The sequence below is a fragment of the Oncorhynchus tshawytscha genome, linkage group LG05 (assembly GCF_018296145.1).
Source record: "Oncorhynchus tshawytscha isolate Ot180627B linkage group LG05, Otsh_v2.0, whole genome shotgun sequence".
Classification (NCBI taxonomy): Eukaryota; Metazoa; Chordata; class Actinopteri; order Salmoniformes; family Salmonidae; genus Oncorhynchus; species Oncorhynchus tshawytscha.
Genome location: NC_056433.1, coordinates 44,338,117 through 44,358,161, shown reverse-complemented (window position 1 = coordinate 44,358,161; position 20,045 = coordinate 44,338,117).

Below are 20,045 nucleotides of genomic sequence, written 5' to 3'. Positions count from 1 at the left end.
GTGGTTTAGACGACCAATTTCATGTTTTATTTGATTGGCGGCCATTCTGCCTCTTTATGCCCCTCCTTAATGACACTTAATCCAACCCCCTCTCCCTCTGTGTTATTAAAAATAATCATTGAAGTCATCTTAACAAGTTGTTAGGTATTACTTCCCAAAGCCACTGGGATGTATCAAAAGAAGATTGGAAATCTTCCCTCTTCAAGTGACAAACTCTTGACTAGATGCGTTCCCCGATCACACGCCTGGAGATGACCCAAGCTCATGTTTGCTCCCTGAGTGGATGCCTGGCACTGTGGCTGACATCAGAGGGTCGCTCCCCCGCTTCCCCTAAAGGACGAGCGATGGGACTTTGATTAGTATCCTCTAATCTCAGGCTTTTTAAATGCACACCATCTCATGAGGTGTATCTCTGCTTTCAGTATTTTAACTTGTCCACCCACCCGCTGCTCCTCTGCATCTCTGACGCACTTGAGACCTAGGAACCTGCAGAGGCTCTGGCTGCATTCCCTTTACCTGCTTCTACTTTGTTCTTTCCTCATTAGCCGCTCATCTAGAGGATTCCGAGGCGTTGTTGTATCTACTGCCGTCACTGGCAACCTTTTCTCTGTACTTCAGCACGGCCTGACACAACGTTTCTGGGCATTGTTATGAGCCGAAGCTGATCCGAATTCCTCGCAGCTTGTTTGACAAACGTAACAGAGATGACCCCTAAGACTCTACCGGAGAGAATGGCCAAAGAGAGGAGAGAGTGGCCAAAGAGAGGGAGGGAAGACCGAACACGCAGGGCGGAGAGGAGGAGAGAGTAAAGAGCAGGAGCTTGACAGCAGGAGCATTTCAGATGGTTTCTTTATCGTTTTACATGGCTCCTGAAGGACTCACAGCAGCATCTGTTCCCGCACTCGGGCCCACTGCAGTCACCCAAAATGCACCCAGCCCACTTCTGACTCCCAATAATGAGGCAAGGCCACAAATGAGGAAAGATGTGGGTCAGGCAGATGCTTTTCTTTGTTAAAAGAACCCCACCACACACTAAATGTCCCAGTTCTACAAATCCTCTGACTCACTCATTGTGTAGATTGAATCCGAATTCAATTCATGCGTCAAATTACCATTATCCATCACACAATTTGGATGCATGTCCTTTCAGTGTATGTAGCGTTACACAACTACTCATTCATAAGTGTCTGATTTGTTGAAAATAAAAAGCACTAAAGCCTTGGGAAATAGACAATACTATACATGGATTGTATTATGTCTCGGCCTTGAAGATGCCTGTACGTACGATCAGCATCTAAAAGATGGTATACTACCAAGTCTTTAGAACTTCCTTCAAAATATTGTTTTTAGGGACGACTGACAGCCAGGCAGATATCTGAAATACTTGGATTATTGGAGGTAGATTTTCTTTTAATCTGATACTTGCGTTAGATATTGTGCATTCGGAATGTATTCAGACCCCTTGACTTTTTCCATGTTTTCTTACGTTACAGCCTTATTCTAAAATGTGTTAAATTGTTTTATTTTCCCTAAACAATCTACACACAATACCCCATAATGACGAATCAAAAACAGGTTTTGGGATTTTTTTGCAAATGTATAAAAAAAACAACTGACATATCACATTTAAATATGTATTTATACCCTTTACTCTACTTTGTTGAATCACCTTTGGCAGCGATTACAGCCTCGAGTCTTCTTGGGTATGACGCTACAAGCTTGGCACATCTGTATGTGGGTAGTTTCTCCCATTCTTCTCTGCAGATCCTCTCAAGCTCTGTCAGGTTGGATGGGGAGCGTTGCTGCACAGCTATTTTCAGGTCTCTCCAGAGATTTTCGATTGGGTTCAAGTCTGGGCTCTGGCTGGGCCACTCAAAGACATTCAGAGACTTGTCCCGAAGCCACTACTGCATGATCTTGGTTGTGTGCTTAGGGTCGTTGTCCTTTTGGAGGGTGAACGTTCGCCCCAGTCTGAGGTCTTGAGCGCTCTGGAACAGTATTTCATCAAGGATCTCTCTGTACTTTGCTCCGTTCATATTTCCCTTGATCTTGACTAGTCTCCCAGTCCCTGCCGCTGAAAAACATCCCCACAGCACGATGCTGCCACCACCATGCTTCACCGTAGGGAACCTTTTTCAAATGATGGCCAATCAATTGAATTTACGATAGGTGGACTCCAATCAAGTTGTACAAACATCTCAATGGAAACAGTTTGCACTTGAGCTACATTTTGAGTCTCATAGCAAAGGGTCTGAATACTTATGCAAATAATGTATTTCTGTAATACATTTGCAAAAATGTCTAAAAACCTGTTTTCACTTTGTCATTATGGGGTATTGTGTGTAGATTGAGGTAAAAAAAGGGGTCTGAATACTTTCCAAATGTGCTGTATGTCAATCTTGAGACATTGTTTCTATTTACTATTGACTAGCTATAGTCTAGTCAATAGTAAATAGGGGGGTACTGGGTACCACATTTTACCCACATCTCTTTTAAGGCATATGATTAAGTGCAATCAATCATTTGTTTTGAATCCTTATGAAATTGTAGGAGAAATTGTAGGAGATATATAGGTCCCTGACATCTGTTTCATACTGAGCAAAGGACACAACAAACATGCACTCTGTGTTCAAGTGCACTTCCAGCTGGGTGAGTTTTCCCAGCGGTAGAGTCTGGTGCGGAGGAAAGGGAGCCACAGGGCCCCGTTAGGGGTCTACATCTGGAGTCGCAGGCTGGATGCTGAGACCTGGTGTTGGGCTGCTGGGGTGTAATTTAACAGCCGGGGCACAGGGGTGGCTGAGGCAAGATGATTGAGGTACCCGCCTGCTGTGAACCGCTTAGAAATAACCCTCACCTCACCCAAACACAGACACACACACACACATGCATATGGCCGACACAGTTTGATGCAGAAACACACAGTAAGTTTCAGGTTTTATTTATCACATGCACAGGTACGGTGAAGCCCTTCCCAACGGTGCAGAATTCAATATCAAAAATATCAAATCACAGTTTCCATTTTACAGTGATGCTCCTGTCCTTTTCCCCCTACCAATTCAAAGTAACAAGATTACTTCCATGATTTGTTGACTATTGTCACTGCCATCTCACTAGCTCGCTAGCTAGCTACCAGCTACCCGCCACAACGTTTGTGGAGCAACAGGAAGAACGCAAACCAGATTGTTTTGTGTCTTTATGATTTGTACCAACGAAGAAAAAGGCAAATAATACTGTCAAAGTACCGACTTTCTTATTTGAAAAGTAACTAAGTATCTGGTTACTTAAATTGAAAAAACTAACACATCAAGTTACTCAATACAACAAAAATGTAACCTGAGGAGGGAGGCCTATGACTTTGAAACGCATTACACCCAACACTGGTTGCAATTAATGTTCTGCACATCAGGATGGGAAAGATAACCGGGTGTCGTATGTAGAGTAACATATTAGGTTTGTCATGCCCAATATTTGGATGCCATCGTCTGATCTTGCGCCAACTTGTGTTCAGTCCTGGTTAAAAGCCCGCGTTGCTTAGCCCGCGTTCACGCTGTGGCTAATAGGGATAAAGGGATGACATGCACGTGGAGAGGTGAAAGGGGTAAAAGTGATGCACTCACAGAGCTGTGCATGTAAAGGGGCTCATTTCACCGCTCATGATAAAGTCCCATAGATTCCACCCGCTTTCTCTTAATCAGGAGCTCATGAGAATGGAAATGTATGCTATAGCTGAGGCACTCGGTGGTTCATCTTCAGACCACCGTAATGCCAGTACCCATCTGTCAGCTGCTATATGTACCTCTTTGATGTTATTGCAGCCACATGGTCTAATCGAGATTCTTTTCCCGGGTCAGAATTCAGTGGTAACATCGGTCTATAGTTAATATCTTGAAACGTGTACATTACTCATTTCATCTCCTTTCCTTTCCAAAACGTAGGCATGGTGAAAGCAGAAAAGATGGAGTAGCGGAGGGGGATAACTAAGAGGCGGTGGTGGGGCATGTGATGGAGAAGCCGGGCTGGCGGGGATGAGAGATGGAGGGCTGGCGGGGATGAGAGATGGAGGGCTGGCGGAGGAGCTCTCTGTGAGAAGAAAGGCGGAGCGGCAGAGAGCTTCACAGCTTGAGTGTTCCCGTGGTGTAATCGCGTCAGAGAATCTGGCCACCGCAAACATGTAGTCAGTGTTCTGAGCACACCTGCCAGTGTGATCCATGTCTACCGGCCCTGTGGAGGCATGTAGAGCCGAGCGCTAATCTAGTAGGCTTGCTGCGCCTAACACACATCCTCCACACCTCTCCCTCGCTTTCTACTCATGCAATTACAGCTGCTTTGCTTTGTGTGCTAAGAGGATGCCTGCGAAGTCTGGAAGTAGGCCCCATGCACACTGCGCACACAACAGATGTCTTGCCCAAAGTAGTGTCTGTGTAACAATCTTCGTCTTCATCGGATGAGGAGTAGGAAGGATTGGACCAAAACGCCGCGTGGTAAGTGTCCATGATTATTTATTATCATAGAACATGAAAATACAAAAAGTGAATCTAAGAACTGAAAATCGAGACAGTCCTGAAAGGTGAAAACGCAAAACAGGAAACAACTACCCACAAACACCAGGTGGGGAAAAGGCTACCTAAGTATGGTTCTCAATCAGAGACAACGATAGACAGCTGCCTCTGATTGGGAACCATACCAGGCCAAACGCATAGAAAAGAAAACATAGAAAAACAACATAGAATGCACACCCCAACTCACGCCCCGACCAAAGCAAAATAGGTCAGGGGCGTGAGTCAGGGCTTGACAGTCAGGGCGTGACAGGGCGTGACAGTCTGATATATGGTAATTGCATACATAATGGTAAATGATCAAGAAATATGCAGAAATTATATAGCATTTGAACATTCCCAATTCATGTACAATTGTTCCAAAGCATTGGGAGCCTTCAGAAGTTGCACAATTTAGCAAGCTATTTTCCCAAAATGTTCAGTTAAATCTCCCACCTTTCCAACTGCGCTAACATTTCAAACCGCAGCACTGACTTTGTAGTAGTTATGCCATTAGCCATTAGTTTAGTTTGCATGTCCTGCTAGCAGAGTGGTCAAATTAAGACAGCACATCTGTATGGCTCACATAAAAAAAAATGGTACACTTGCAGTGTATTTGAGTCTTAAAAAAGGCTATTAAAGTTGGTCATATCCACTTTAAAATCTCAGACTTGATTTTCCCTAGCAAATAATTGATCAACCCCAACCAAAAATGTCCATGAATTATAATCCACCTAATAATTCACATTTCCTGTTGCTGTTGTTTTCCAAAAGGTGCAGTTTTATACATTACCTATGAATATGGTTCTGGAGATGATCTGTGACTGTTGCTTGTTGTCGATACCGCCCTCCTGAGAGCTCTATTGATTTGCCTTGCCTGTGTATATCCCTAGCAACCAACTGTTGTTCAAGGCGCCTGTTACCAAGCCCCTGCTCGCTCAAGCTTTGCTGCATCGTCCTACTCTGTTTATATGTTTACCTCCAAATAGGGGTCAGCTGTTACCACATTTCCCTTGTATTTAGGTAGCCAAACGGCCATTTGTTTACCATTTGCTTGTCCGTCTTTGATTTGTGGTTTGGTTGAAGACATTCCACTAGAAAAGCTGTTTTATATCATGCAGTACATACAATTATGTGCTGCACCAGGGAATCTTAGTCATCATTGGCTGTTGCTTTAATCCAACAGCCATCTGGTGGCTTTCATATGGGCTTGATGGTTATTGCTTTGGATTGTGCACACATCCAGATCAACTAGTGCCTGATATGCACACGCACACGCACACACACACACACACACACACACACACAAATTGATACAAATTGATATGAGCAACGTTGCATAAAGCAATAGACGCCTATACTCTTTCTCTCATTTCCATTTTCTTCATCAACGCATAATCTGGCGGCCATAATGAATCATTTCCCGGTTCTACTTTGCCAGAGTGCTCTCTGTGTTGTACAACCGGTGATTACATAATATGGCTTTGTAAGCATAATGAACCTTCTGAGATTCAGTTCACATCATGCGGAACCCTCCTCCATATTGTGGATGCAAATAAAATAGAATTCTCTCTCTCAAAAAACCCCCGACATTGTTGTACATATTTCAAACATTTGAATACAGGAAGGTAGTTCATTGGAAGCATACCCATATCAATCTGGACGGCTGCCAGAGGATGCCCACTTTGAAGGTACCACGCTTTGATGTAGATGTGGCCCGTCTGACTCATGGACTGCTGGATGCAAGCTGTCACAGAGAGCTCCTGACTGAGAGAGACTCATGCAGCCTCCCTCCCTCAACCCTCTTTTCTCTCTTTCACCAGGCCTGACATACAGACATGAGTGAGGACTTGCGCCGAGCCACAGAACACAGAGAAGGACCATTGACTCTAAAATGACATCACTTGTTATTGATGAAATGGGAGAGATTGATTGAGGTTGATGGGAGAGATGAGGCCCGCTACGAGTGAGAGTGGGATTAGTAGCTGATGCATAGTCAGCCTATTCAAATATATATCCTATATGGCAAATAAGGTCCTCTGTGCACCATTTGATGGAGCTCAGACTCTATTACGATGAAAACCTAATTTGTCAAATTGTCAGTACAGTACTACCAAAAAAACATAGCGATTTAGTACAAGGTATTGACTCGGATTCACTTCATACTCTGTCGCCGTGGGTGACGCATGACTGAGATTATTGACGGGTGACATATTATTTAATCAACGATGAATTAATTAGCTTCCAATTGGATCATTCATTCCCCATCCTCTCCCCTGTAAATATTTCCCAGGTCGTTGCTGTAAATGAGAACGTGTTCTCAGTGAATTTACCTGGTAAAAAAAATGATTTAAAAAAAGTTAATTGAGCAGTGACTACTACAATGTCACCCCATGGGGCCTGTCCCCAGTCACCCCTACACTAGCCCTCCACAAAGGCAGAAATAGCCTCTTGTAGCATCCCTGACTAGGGAAGACACTTCGGTGGATCCCCCAGAAGTAATAACCTCGGTGGCCTTTTGTGCATTCAGCAGGGCGAGTTCATTTGCCGTGAAATGTATATCCCTTTTCTCCTTTCCCCATGGCCCTCTGGGTATTCTTCTCGCCATTGGCGGCAGCCGCCATCCCTGACGGCCACATGTTTTATTGCCCACTAAAGCATTTGATATTGATTGATTTATTTATTTGATACGGTAAGCCCTTATGAACGATTGTGCACTCCAGGCCACCACAACACAATCTGGGGCATTCAATGTATTACAGGCATTTGTTATCCACCTTCTTAAGTGGATCCGACAGGACACACCGACAAAATACTCATCCCTCTGAGTAGAGCTCCCACAAGACAAAACACGCATGTCCCGTCCTCCATTACCTTTAACTGTCTAAAAGGGCAGAATAACATACATATAGCTTAGTTACAGTTTTGAACCATATTTTGCCACTACAACTATCACCACCTCTTACATTATCTTTGGGACTGTCAATCCACTAATGAACGTTTTGGATGGTTACCCAATACAGTTTGGGATACTTCATTTCAGTCTATAGCTGATTGTGATCAACCGAACAAACATCATGGAGGTACCCGTGATTAAAAAAAAATATGTATGTTTGCCTGTGGTTCTCCTCTCATGTCACGACCTCCGGTTAAAAGTGGCAGGTTCTACTATGAATTTCAGGTCTAGTGAAGGAAGAAAGGGGTTTGTCAGACACAAACTCTATTAAAGGTTTAGAAGGCGTGTTTCCTTTGGAAACGTGCCAATTGAACACAGTTCCTCGCCCTCTTGCACTCCCTTTCTCACTCATACACACACACACTTCTGCAACAAAAGAGAAAAATGGGAAGCTTATAGCGATTTTCTGTGTAACCAGCCCACACCAGTCACAGTCTGTTTAAAAATCACGTTTATTCATTTTGCCCTAGAGTAGAGGGGGAAAAACAGCTGATTAAATTCTCATTTCACCTTATCATAATTTAGCTGAGCCTATTACGATGTCAATCATTTAAACTCAACATTGCATAGTGGGGAGAGAGTACTCTAAGTGTGAGGGAGAAGGGATTAGATCCAACTGAGGGACCACACAGCTCTCAAATGGGCCATAGTCATATTCATCCACTTGTCATTTTTCTGTAGAGAAAGGTTTGCCAATTATTATCCAAGTGAACATGAGTCCTTATAGGTACTGGAGAAAAAAACCCACATGTTCATAATCTATTTTAGCATCTGATTCCATCAGAACTATTTGAATTGGACCTTTCGTTGGATCAAAGCAAGGCCTAGTTATTACAGATGATGAAATTGAGTCATTAGTTTGGTGAATATCTTTATGAGCTAGGACATTGTATCATCCTGATTAAACTCTTTAATTATTCAAGTTTGAATAAGTCTTAAAGGCCCACTGCATTAAAAAAAAACTAGATTTCCTGTGTTCTATACATATTTCCACACCATGAGGTTGGAGTAATACTGTGAAATTATGAAAATAATGATAATGCCCTTTTAGTGCAAGAACTGTTTGAAAAGACTGTCTGACATTTCAGCCTGTTTTGGTGGGATGAAGATTTGGCCTGCCTGGTAAACAAAACCAAATCAAATCACACGTTATTGGTCACATACACATGGGTAGCAGATGCTAATGCGAGTGTAGCGAAATGCTTGTGCTTCTAGTTCAGACGATGCAGTAATATCTAACAAGTAATCTAGCAAATTCACAACAACTACCTGATACACACAAATGTAAAAGGATGAATAGAACATGTACATATAAATATAGGGATGAGCGATGGCGTGCGGCACAGGCAAGATGCAGTAGATGGTATAGAGTACAATGTTTACAAATTGTATTTGTCACATACACATGGTTAGCAGATGTTAATGCGAGTGTAGCAAAATGCTTGTGCTTCTAGTTCCGACATTGCAGTAATAACCAACGAGTAATCTAGCTAACAATTCCAAAACTACTACCTTATACACACAAGTGTAAAGGGATAAAGAATATGTACATAAAGATATATGAATGAGTGATGGTACAGAGCGGCATAGGCAAGATGCAGTAGATGGTATCGAGTACAGTATATACATATGAGATGAGTATGTAAACAAAGTGGCATAGTTTAAAGTGGCTAGTGATACATGTATTACATAAAGATGCAGTAGATGATATAGAGTACAGTATATACGTATACATATGGGATGAATAATGTAGGGTATGTAAACATTATATTAAGTAGCATTGTTTAAAGTGGCTAGTGATATATTTTACATCAATTCCCATTATTAAAGTGGCTGGAGTTGAGTCAGTGTGTTGGCAGCAGCCACTCAATGTTAGTGGTGGCTGTTTAACAGGCATTTCCTGTTTTGGTGTCTGTCTATAGGCTGGGAGCAGCAAAATGGATTCATGGTCAGATTTGTAGAAGGCAGAGCGCGGGAGGGCTTTGTATGCGTTGCAAAAGTTTGAGTAGCAATTATCGAGTATTCTGCCAGCTCGGGTCGTGCATTTGATATGCTGATATATTTTTAGGGAGTATTGATCTTAGGTTAGCTTTGTTAAACAAGGGTTTTGCCACCAAGTACTAAGTCATGTTTTGCAGAGGGGTCAAATACTTATTTACCTCATTAAAATGCAAATCAATTTATAACATTTTTGACATGCGTTTTTCTGGATTTTTATTGTTATTCTGACTCTCACTGTTCAAATAAACCTACCATTAAATTTATAGACCGATCATGTCTTTGTCAGTGGGCAAACGTACAAAATCAGCAGGGGATCAAATACTTTTTTCCCTCACTGTACACTCCTGCCCTTCTTCTTACCAGAGAGATGTTTGTTTCTGCCAACTCTGACAACGTATCCCGAGTGAGCCATGTTTCCATGAAACAGAGAATGTTACAATCTCTGATGTCTCTCTGGAAGGCTTATCGTGCCCTAATTACGTCCACCTTGTCATCTAGAGATTGGATATTGGAGAGTAATATGCTCGGAAGCGGTGGATGGTGTCTGACCAGTAGGCCGCTCCGTCTGCCTCTCCTGCGGCGACCGCGTTGTTTTGTGTTGGCCTCTGGGATAAGATCCCATGTCCAGGGTGGAGGTCCGAACAAAGGATCCGTTTCAGGAAAGACGTATTCCTGGTCGTAATGTTGGTAAGTTGACATCGCTTTTGTACCCAATAGTTCTTCCCGGCTGTATGTAAAAACAGTTGAGATTTTCTGGGCTAACAATGTAAGGAATCGTACATTAAAAACAAAACAAATAACTGCATAGTTTTCTAAGGACCTGAAGAGAGGCGACCATCTTTGTCGGCGCTATCATCTCATCGCCATGAGATAAGTTGGTTAATGGACCAATAAGAAAGAGTGTTCCAAACCGCTCTGCCAATATCAGCTAGTTTTCCGTTACACCTACCCCACACAGACCACTCCCAAACTGTCCTAGCAAACGTCTTGCTTGAGAAATTGCTCTTTGCTAAGAATCCATTGGTTTATTTTTGACCATTTTAATTGAAAACAATCACAGTAAGGTGCTTCATTTTTTCCCAGAAATAATTTGATATTAAGTTAAAAACGACTGCATTGGACCTTTAATGGATTTTTTTTCAGTCTGACTGAAAAGCAGCACTCCCATTTCCTTCTTTTCAACAAACTGGGAATATTGTTAGGCCTATCCCACTGGGCACAAACTGGTAAAAGCAACGTCATTTGTCAATGTATTGTGACGTGGAATCTACTTGGAAAATAAAATGGATTGGGAAAAAAAAGAATAAACTGTCATTTTGAGGGTGAAATTTCAACCATGGTGATAAAGCAATTTTCAACATTGGCAAAACTTGTATACATGTTAAATTTGTACCTTTGAAGCAACGTCAGATCTTCAAAGTAATATCCACTGTAGGAAAAAACAATAGACTGTGCTGCACCACCTACTGGAAAGTTTATCTATCTACAGCTAACCTTTGGTTAGGGTATTAACCAAGCCCAGTTCTGCTTAGCTTTGATATTTGTCAGTGACTGTTATCAAAGTGCTATCGTGAGTATGATTGCTCAGAAATGTTCACTTAATAAGGATCAGAGCTTTTTTTGCAAATTTTGCCTAAAATGACATACCCAAATCTAACTGCCTGTAGCTCAGAACAAATTCTTATTTACATTGACGGCCTAGGAACAGTGGGTCAACTGCCTTGTTCAGGGGCAGAATGACAGATTTTTATCTTGTCAGCTCAGGGATTTGATCTAGCAAACTTTCAGTTACTGGCCCAAAACTCTAACCACAAGGCTACCTGCTGTCCCAATTCATATGCTTGATACCATTTGAAACACTTTGAAATTTGTGAAAATGTAAAAGGAATGTAGGAGAATATAACACATTAGATCTGGTAAAAGATAATACAAAGAAAAAAAACATGTGCTTTATTGTATTGTTTTGTACCATCATCTTTGAAATGCAAGATGTAGGCCATAATGTATTATTCCAGCCTAGGCACAATTTAGATTTTGGCCACTAGATGGCAGGTAGTATATGTGCAAAGTTTAAGACTGATTGTCACATCCTGACCTTAGTTCCTTTTTTATGTCTCTGTTTTAGTTTGGTCAGGGCGTGAGTTGGGGTGGGCATTCAATGTTTTTGTCCTATGTTTTGTATTTCTGCTTTTGGCCTGGTATGGTTTACAATCAGAGGCAGCTGTCAATCGTTGTCTCTGATTGAGAACCATACTTAGGTAGCCTGTGTTCCCACTATGAGGTGTGGGTAGTTGTTCTCTGTTTAGTGTATGTCACCTTACAGAACTGTTTTGTTTCTTCCTTTCACTTTGTTATTTTGTTTTTGTGTGTTCAGTCTAATAAATTAACATGGACACTTACCACGCTGCATATTGGTCCGATCCTTCCTACTCCTCCTCAGACGACGAAGAGATTTGTTATACTGATCAAATTAACCATTGCATTTCTGTTCAAAATGTTGTATCAAGACTGCCCAAATGTGCCTAATTGGTTAATTCATAACTTTTCAAGTTCAAAACTGTGCACTCTCCTCAAACAACAGCATAGTATTCTTTCACTGTAATAGCTACTCTAAATTGGACAGTGCAGTTAGATTAACAAGAATGTCCTGGGAAATGTTCTTGTTACGTACAACCTCATGCTAATCGCATTAGCCTACAGGACCCACCAATCCTGTAGAGGTTAATAGATTCACTGTTACTGTGAAAGTTATTCTAAAGGGTAGACCAAATTAAACGTAACCATACTTTGTCAATCATCAATGATGCTATTTAGATGACTAGCAGAGTTAAATAATAATCACAGTGGTTGTAGAGGGAACAACAGCACCTCAGGAGTAAATGTCAGTTGGCTTTTCATAGCGGAGCATTAGGAGGTCAAGATAGCAGGTGCGGTAGAGAAAGAGGGAGGGAGAGAGAGAGAAGGTGGACAGGTCAGGGTTCCATTGCCACAAGCAGAACAGTTCAACTGGATCAGCAGCACAACCAGGTGGACTACGGACAGCCGGGAGTCATCAGGCCAGATAGTCCTGAGGCATGGTGTCCTATGCCTCAGGGCCGAGAGAGAGAGAGTGAGAAATATGGGAGTATTAGAGGGAGCATACTTAAGTTCACACAGGACACCAGATAAGACAGGAGAATTTCACCAGATAGGACAGCCCCCTGGCACTTAGCCTCCAGTATCTATTCTGCAATAGTCTGAGACGGGGGGGGGGGGACGAGGCCCTCCAGTGCCTTGCTGTTCACCTTCGCACCCCAAGGCCAGACTACACTCAATCATAGGACCTACTGAAGAGATGAGTCTTCAGTAAAGACTCAGTGTTCAAAACTGAGTCTGTGTCTCTCACGTAGGTAGACATTCCTTAAAAAATAAGCTCCATAGGAGAAAGACCTGCCTCCAGCTGTTTGCTTAGAAATTCGAGGGGCAATAAGGAGGCCTGCATCTTGTGACCGTAGCATATGTGTAGGTACGTATGGCAGGACCAAATTGGAGAGATAGGTAGGAAATCCATGTAATGCTTTGTAGGTAAACCTTGAAATCAGCCCTAGCCTTAACAGGAAGCCAGCACTGGAGTAATATGATCACATTTTTATTTCTAGTCAAGATTCTAGCAGCCGTATTTAGCACTAACTGAAGTTTATTCAGTGGTTTATCCTGGTAGCCGGTGAGTAGAGCATTGCAGTAGTCTAATCTAAACAAAAGCATGGATTAGCTTTTCTGCATCATTTTTGGACAAACAGTTTCTGATTTCTGCAATGCTACGAAGATGGAAAAAAGCTTCCCTTGAACTATTCTTGGTATGTCAACAGCACTGCACCCCCCACAGCAATTCGCCCAAGCCTTCCCCATTTCTCCTTCTCCCAAATCCAGTCAGCTGATGTTCTGAAAGAGCTGCAAAATCTGGACCCCCCCTAGACAATCTGGACCCTTACTTTCTAAAAATTATCTGCCGAAATTGTTGCCACCCCTATTACTAGCCTGTTCAACCTCTCTTTCGTGTTGTCTGAGATTCCCAAAGATTGGAAAGCAGCTGCGGTCATCCCCCTCTTCAAAGGGGGGGACACTCTTGACCCAAACTGCTACAGACCTATATCAATCCTACCCTGCCTTTCTAAGGTCTTCGAAAGCCAAGTCAACAAACAGATTACCGACCATTTCGAATATCACCATACCTTCTCTGCTATGCAATCTGGTTTCAGAGCTGGTCATGGGTGCACCTCAGCCACGCTCAAGGTCCTAAACGATATCTTAACCGCCATCGATAAGAAACATTACTGTGCAGCCGTATTCATTGATCTGGCCAAGGCTTTCGACTCTGTCAATCACCACATCCTCATCGGCAGACTCGACAGCCTTGGTTTTTCAAATGATTGCCTCGCCTGGTTCACCAACTACTTCTCTGATAGAGTTCAGTGTGTCAAATCGGAGGGTCTGCTGTCCGGACCTCTGGCAGTCTCTATGGGGGTGCTACAGAGTGCAATTCTTGGACCGACTCTCTTCTCTGTATACATCAATGATGTCGCTCTTGCTGCTGGGGAGTCTCTGATCCACCTCTACGCAGATGACACCATTCTGTATACTTCTGGCCCTTCTTTGGACACTGTGTTAACAACCCTCCAGGCAAGCTTCAGTGCCATACAACACTCCTTCCGTGGCCTCCAGTTGCTCTTAAATACAAGTAAAACTAAATGCATGCTCTTCAACCGATTGCTGCCTGCACCTGCCCGCCTGTCCAACATCACTACTCTAGACGACTCTGACGTAGAATACGTGGACAACTACAAATACCTAGGTGTCTGGTTAGATGTGTAAACTCTCCTTCCAGACCCACATCAAACATCTCCAATCCAAAGTAAAATCTAGAATTGGCTTCCTATTTCGCAACAAAGCATCCTTCACTCATGCTGCCAAACATACCCTTGTAAAACTGACCATCCTACCAATCCTCGACTTCGGCGATGTCATTTACAAAATAGCCTCCAATACCCTACTCAACAAATTGGATGCAGTCTATCACAGTGTAATCCGTTTTGTCACCAAAGCCCCATATACTACCCACCATTGTGACCTGTACGCTCTTCTTGGCTGGCCCTCGCTTCATATTCGTCGACAAACCCACTGGCTCCATGTCATCTACAAGACCCTGCTATTTAAAGTCCCCCCTTATCTCAGCTCGCTGGTCACCATAGCATCACCCACCTGTAGCACGTGCTTCAGCAGGTATATCTCTCTGGTCACCCCCAAAACCAATTCTTTCTTTGGCCACCTCTCCTTCCAGTTCTCTGCTGCCAATGACTGGAACGAACTACAAAAATCTCTGAAACTGGAAACACTTATCTCCCTCACTAGCTTTAAGCACCAACTGGGATGAGATCAATATCCTTACAGGATACCCCGGCCAGGTCGATTAGAAAGGCCTGCTCGCTGAAGTGTTTCGGGGAGTTTTTTGACAGTGATGAGTGGAGGTTGTTTGACCGCTGACCCATTACGGATGCAGACAATGAGGCAGTGATCGCTGAGATCTTGGTTGAAGACAGCAGAGGTGTATTTAGAGGGCAAGTTGGTTAGGATGATATCTATGAGGGTGCCCGTGTTTACGGCTTTGGGGAGGTACATGGTAGGTTCATTGATCATTTGTGTGAGATTGAGGGCATCAAGCTTAGATTGTAGGATGGCTGGGGTGTTAAGCATATTCCAGTTTAGGTCGCTCTGAAGATAGATGGGGGGCAATCAGTTCACATATGGTGTCCAGAGCACAGCTGGGGGCAGAGGGTGGTCTATTGCAGGCGGCAACGTTGAGATACTTGTTTTTAGAGAGGTGGATTTTTAAGTTCAAATAGTTTGGGTACAGACCTGGATAGTAGGACAGAACTCTGGAGGCTATCTTTGCAGTAGATTGCAACACCGCCCTCTTTGGCAGTTCTATCTTGTCTGAAAATGTTGTAGTTAGGGATGAACATTTCAGAATTATTGGTGGTCTTCCTAAGCCAGGATTCAGACACAGCTAGAACATCCGGGTTGGCAGAGTGTGCTAAAGCACTGAATAAAACAAACTTAGGGAGGAGGCTTCTAATGTTAACATGCATGAAACCAAGGCTATTACGGTTACAGAAAAAGAGAGTGCATGGGGAATAGGAGTGGAGCTAGGCACTGCAGGGCCTGGATTCACCTCTACATCACCAGAGGAAAAGAGGAGGAGTAGGATAAGGGTACGGCTAAAAGCAATGAGAATTGGTCATCTAGAACATCTGGAACAGAGAATAAATAAAAGGAGGTTTCTGGGGGTGATAAAATAGCTTCAAGGTAAAATGTACAGACAAAGGTATGGTAGGATGTGAATACAGTGGAGGTAAACCTAGGTATTGAGTGATGATGAGAGAGATATTGTCTCTAGAAACATCATTGAAACCAGGAGATGTCATTGCATGTGTGGGTGGTGGAACTAATAGGTTGGATATGGTATAGTGATCAGGACTAGAGGCTCTACAGTGAAATAAGCCAATAAACACTAACCTGAACAGCAATGGACAAGGCATATTGACATTAAGAAGAGGGATGCTTAGTCGAGTGATCAAAAGGGTCCAGTGAGTAGTGAGATTGGTTGGGGTCACGGCGATTCAGACAGCTAGCCAGGCCATCGGTAGCAAGCTAGCATAGGATGGAGGTCTGTTTTTAGCCACCTCGTGCGTTTCTGTCGGTAGGATTAGTGGGGTTTCATGTGGTAGAGGGGATCAATCCAATTTGTAAAAAAAAATAGATATAGTTATAGAGGCCCAAGAAAAAAGAAAAAAAATGGTCAGATAGATCTATTCAGATAGCAGCCAATAAGACAGCTAACGATTAGCGGACCGCAGATGGGCGTTCAGGTAACGTCGCGACGGAGGAGCCAACTGGATAACTCCCTCGGGCAGATAACGTCGGTAGTCCAGTTGTGAAGGCCCGGTGGGGCTCCGCGTTGGTGGGTCCGGATAGGTGATTGTAGCCCAGGAGTGGCTGATGGAACTCTTCAGCTGGCTAGCTCCGGAATAATTGATGTTTGCTCCGGGATCGATGTAAGCCGATAGTCACACGGATAGCAGCTAGCTAGCTGCGAGATCCAGAGCTTGCTGTTGAAATCCGGGGACATGGAGAGAAAAATAGGTCCGGTATGTTCCGGTCCGAGCTGCGCTGTACAAAACTGGTGATGGATTTTCGAGCTAAAGGATAGCTGATGACAACAAACCGTGGTTAGCTGAATACTAACTATTAGCCAGTAAAGAAGCTAACTAGCTTCTGGCTAGCTTCTGATTAGCTTCTGGTTAACTTCAGGCTAGCTTCTGACTAGCTTCTGGTTAGCTTCTGGCTAGCTTCTGGTTAGCTTCTATGGAGGATTACAGATTTGAGGTAAATAATACTTTTAATTTTTTTTATAAATTGGTGAGGCTTGGGGTTGCAGGAGAGTGTTTTGAAGTTGAGTTTATGGAAAATAAAAAATGTATAAATAGGTATGCGAAGAAAGTTGTAAATATATATATATATATATATATATATACGGGACACGACAAGATGACAAGACGAGGACAAAAGACGTCTGACTGCTATGCCATCTTGGTGACAAATTATGTTGTGTGTTATAAACCTGGTTACCAAAATAGGCAGACCTACTAAACACACAACACAATCATTTCATCACAGCAAGCTTCCCCCTCTTCTTTGGTTTTAATGGGGATATTGTTAGGTCTCTCTGACGCTTAATGATCTTGTTTGGTCTGTTCTGGCTGCTATTGAATGTGTTGTTCATCTGACTGTGTGCTATTGACTATCTTTTCTCTCTCTCGTTATCAACCCTGTTCGATTTGTCAACTGCGGTAGATAGGTCCCTCTTTTGTTGTAATCAACTGTTTGGGGTCTCTCTGGTTGTTGTTGTTTGGATGCAACCCCTCTAGGTACATTTGGACTGATAGATCCTCTGATCTAGATTAAGTCTCACTGATGTTGCTTTGGCTGTTTCTGCGCTGTATCAATGACATGTTGTTGGCCATATTTCATCCTCTGTCTGTCTGTGTTGTTGACTGTGTTTGGTCTCTTGTGTATGCTGGTGTTGGGTGTGTGTCAGCCTAGCTGCACTCTGCCTTTCATCAGGAGCTCAAAGACTAGGAGACCATGGGGGTGGCACTCAGCGGGACAAATCACTTCAGAGAAGGAGGGAAGCCTGGCCAGGGTTATCTTCCCCAGCAACCCGAGCTGGCCATGTGGATAATGCCACAATGAATGTGATTTAGTCCCCCCCCCCCAAAAAAGAGAGATTTTTTTTTTGTTATTTCAAGAGCTGGCAAAAATCTAGCTTTTCAAAAAGCTTGGCTTTGAGGGAAAAAGTGACATAAGACCTTAAGCACTTCAACTAGTTTTTTTTCTATTAATGGTATTTTGTATATTATTTCTACTACTATTATCGTTTGCTCATGCAAAGCTGTTTGGACACGTGAAATATGTTTGCCTCTTTAGAGATGACTCTTTCTTCTTTTCTACTAGCAGGCGTTAAATGTTATTTCGAGGAAATGAGGTCTCTTGGATAGTGGGAAATATTTTTGAGTCTCTCACTCACTCACACACAATTCTCTCTCTCTCTCTCTCTCTCACACACACACAAAAGCAGAGATTCTCTCTCCCATTGCTTGATCTGCATCTGCTCAGTTCCTGTCTGCTGGCTCGACAGCACGGAGAGGGAGAATGCCTAATCAAATTTGCATAGGTAGGCAAGCCCTCAGCGCTTCTGGGATCCCTCATTACGGAACAAATAATGATTTTATGAAAATGAAATTCAACAGCTGGGCTAATTTGGGCTTGGTGGTACATGTAGGAACCCTTCTTCTATCTGACTCGAGGGCGGTGTAAGGTATATTCCCTTCAATCAGTCCTCCTGAAAGACAACACGCCCTAAAAATGACATTGTAGGGTGTGTTGCACATTCTCTATCTACACCCAAACACACCGAGCACCTTGCGTAAGCACAGGCATCTGATTCTATAATAACACGTCACACACATTTCCTTTTTCAGCACAGAGATGACTTTGTCATTTTTCACAGCCGTCATCAGGCCGTCAACCTGGGGAAGGACGAAAATAGAACAGTAAGATAGATCCTTTTAGCCTCCCCTTGACTCGCAGTAATGGTAAAAACCCTTCCCGTCCACACGGCCAGACCCAATGCCCTCTGCAAAACTCTTCCTTTGTCGCTGCCGTAGGAGGTCACTTTCATTGATGTGGACTTCCTGTGTAGCTTTATTTCTCTTTCTCACATTCGCTTTGACCATCAACCTTAATCCATATCTCTATGTGTCCATGTCCATTGATTCAACGCTCAAACAGTGTTTGTTTAACCAGCAACAATCCTCACTTTTTCCAGCCCTCCCCTCCATTGTTTCACAATCCCCTCATCAACCCATCTTCCAGCCACCACCAACCTCTACATCTGACTGGGAGGAGTCTGTGAAAATGGCTAACCTCCTCCTAGTCTAAGGTTTGGGAAACCTAATTGGCTGACGATCAGTCATCGATCCTGAGCTCTCCCGTCTGTCTCTAGTGGCTGCGTCCCAAAGGCTTGCCGATGACCCTCCCTCCCACATCCGGGACGATCTGATTGACCGGCATCCTTTGAAGGAGGCGGTTGTGTGTGCGGTGTGTGTCGAAAGGGGTGCTACTTTTCTTTGTTTGTTGTGGTCAGACGATTTTCAGCGAGGCGTGAGAGAGGTTCTCGTCGGCCCTCAAACTGCAGCGGGTCACCACCTACACAATGAGAGGGACTATCCTTGATCGAGGCTCTGAGATAGGGAGCTTACGGATATCTCCAGCTCATTATTCCTATTTGCCAACACACTCCCAGCGCCACGCCGCTGTCCAGCATTATAATACATGGACTTCATCTCTATGAAAAAGTGGAGGGGTTTTTTTTTTTTTTTGGGGGTGAAAAAGCAATTTCCCATCATTGGAGTTAGTAATCTGTCTCTGATACCCCGGCTGCACTGGTCACCCGGCGATTTTCATAAAACCAATCTCTTTGTAACAGATCTGTACGTCTACATTGGCCACCTACATAATTGATACTACTGGCTTGTTGTGAATCATACCTGGAGGCTCCGCGTGATTAGAGCTTGCCTCATCTAATCTGGGCTTGGTTTCCCAAAATAAATGTAATGCTAAATTCATCGTTAGAACCTCTGCACTTGAAAAACACTCGTTATTTACCTGACTGCCGCAGAACCACTCGTAGAATAGCTGAGTGTGTTGCTAGAGCCTTTTCTTTTGCCTCCTCCGCATCACTTTATTCACGGAAGATCTCCGCTAAACATAGAATCAAGATGTTTGGCCGCTGATAACTTCAGAACAAAGTTGACTACAAAGTCTGTGCAATTGTTAAAAAACAAGTCAAGGATAAAAATATGCTTCGAATGAAATCTGAAATGACTGTACATCACAGGCTCTACATGGGCCTATATATTTAAATCATATTGAAATCAATTTCATGTTCAGTCATT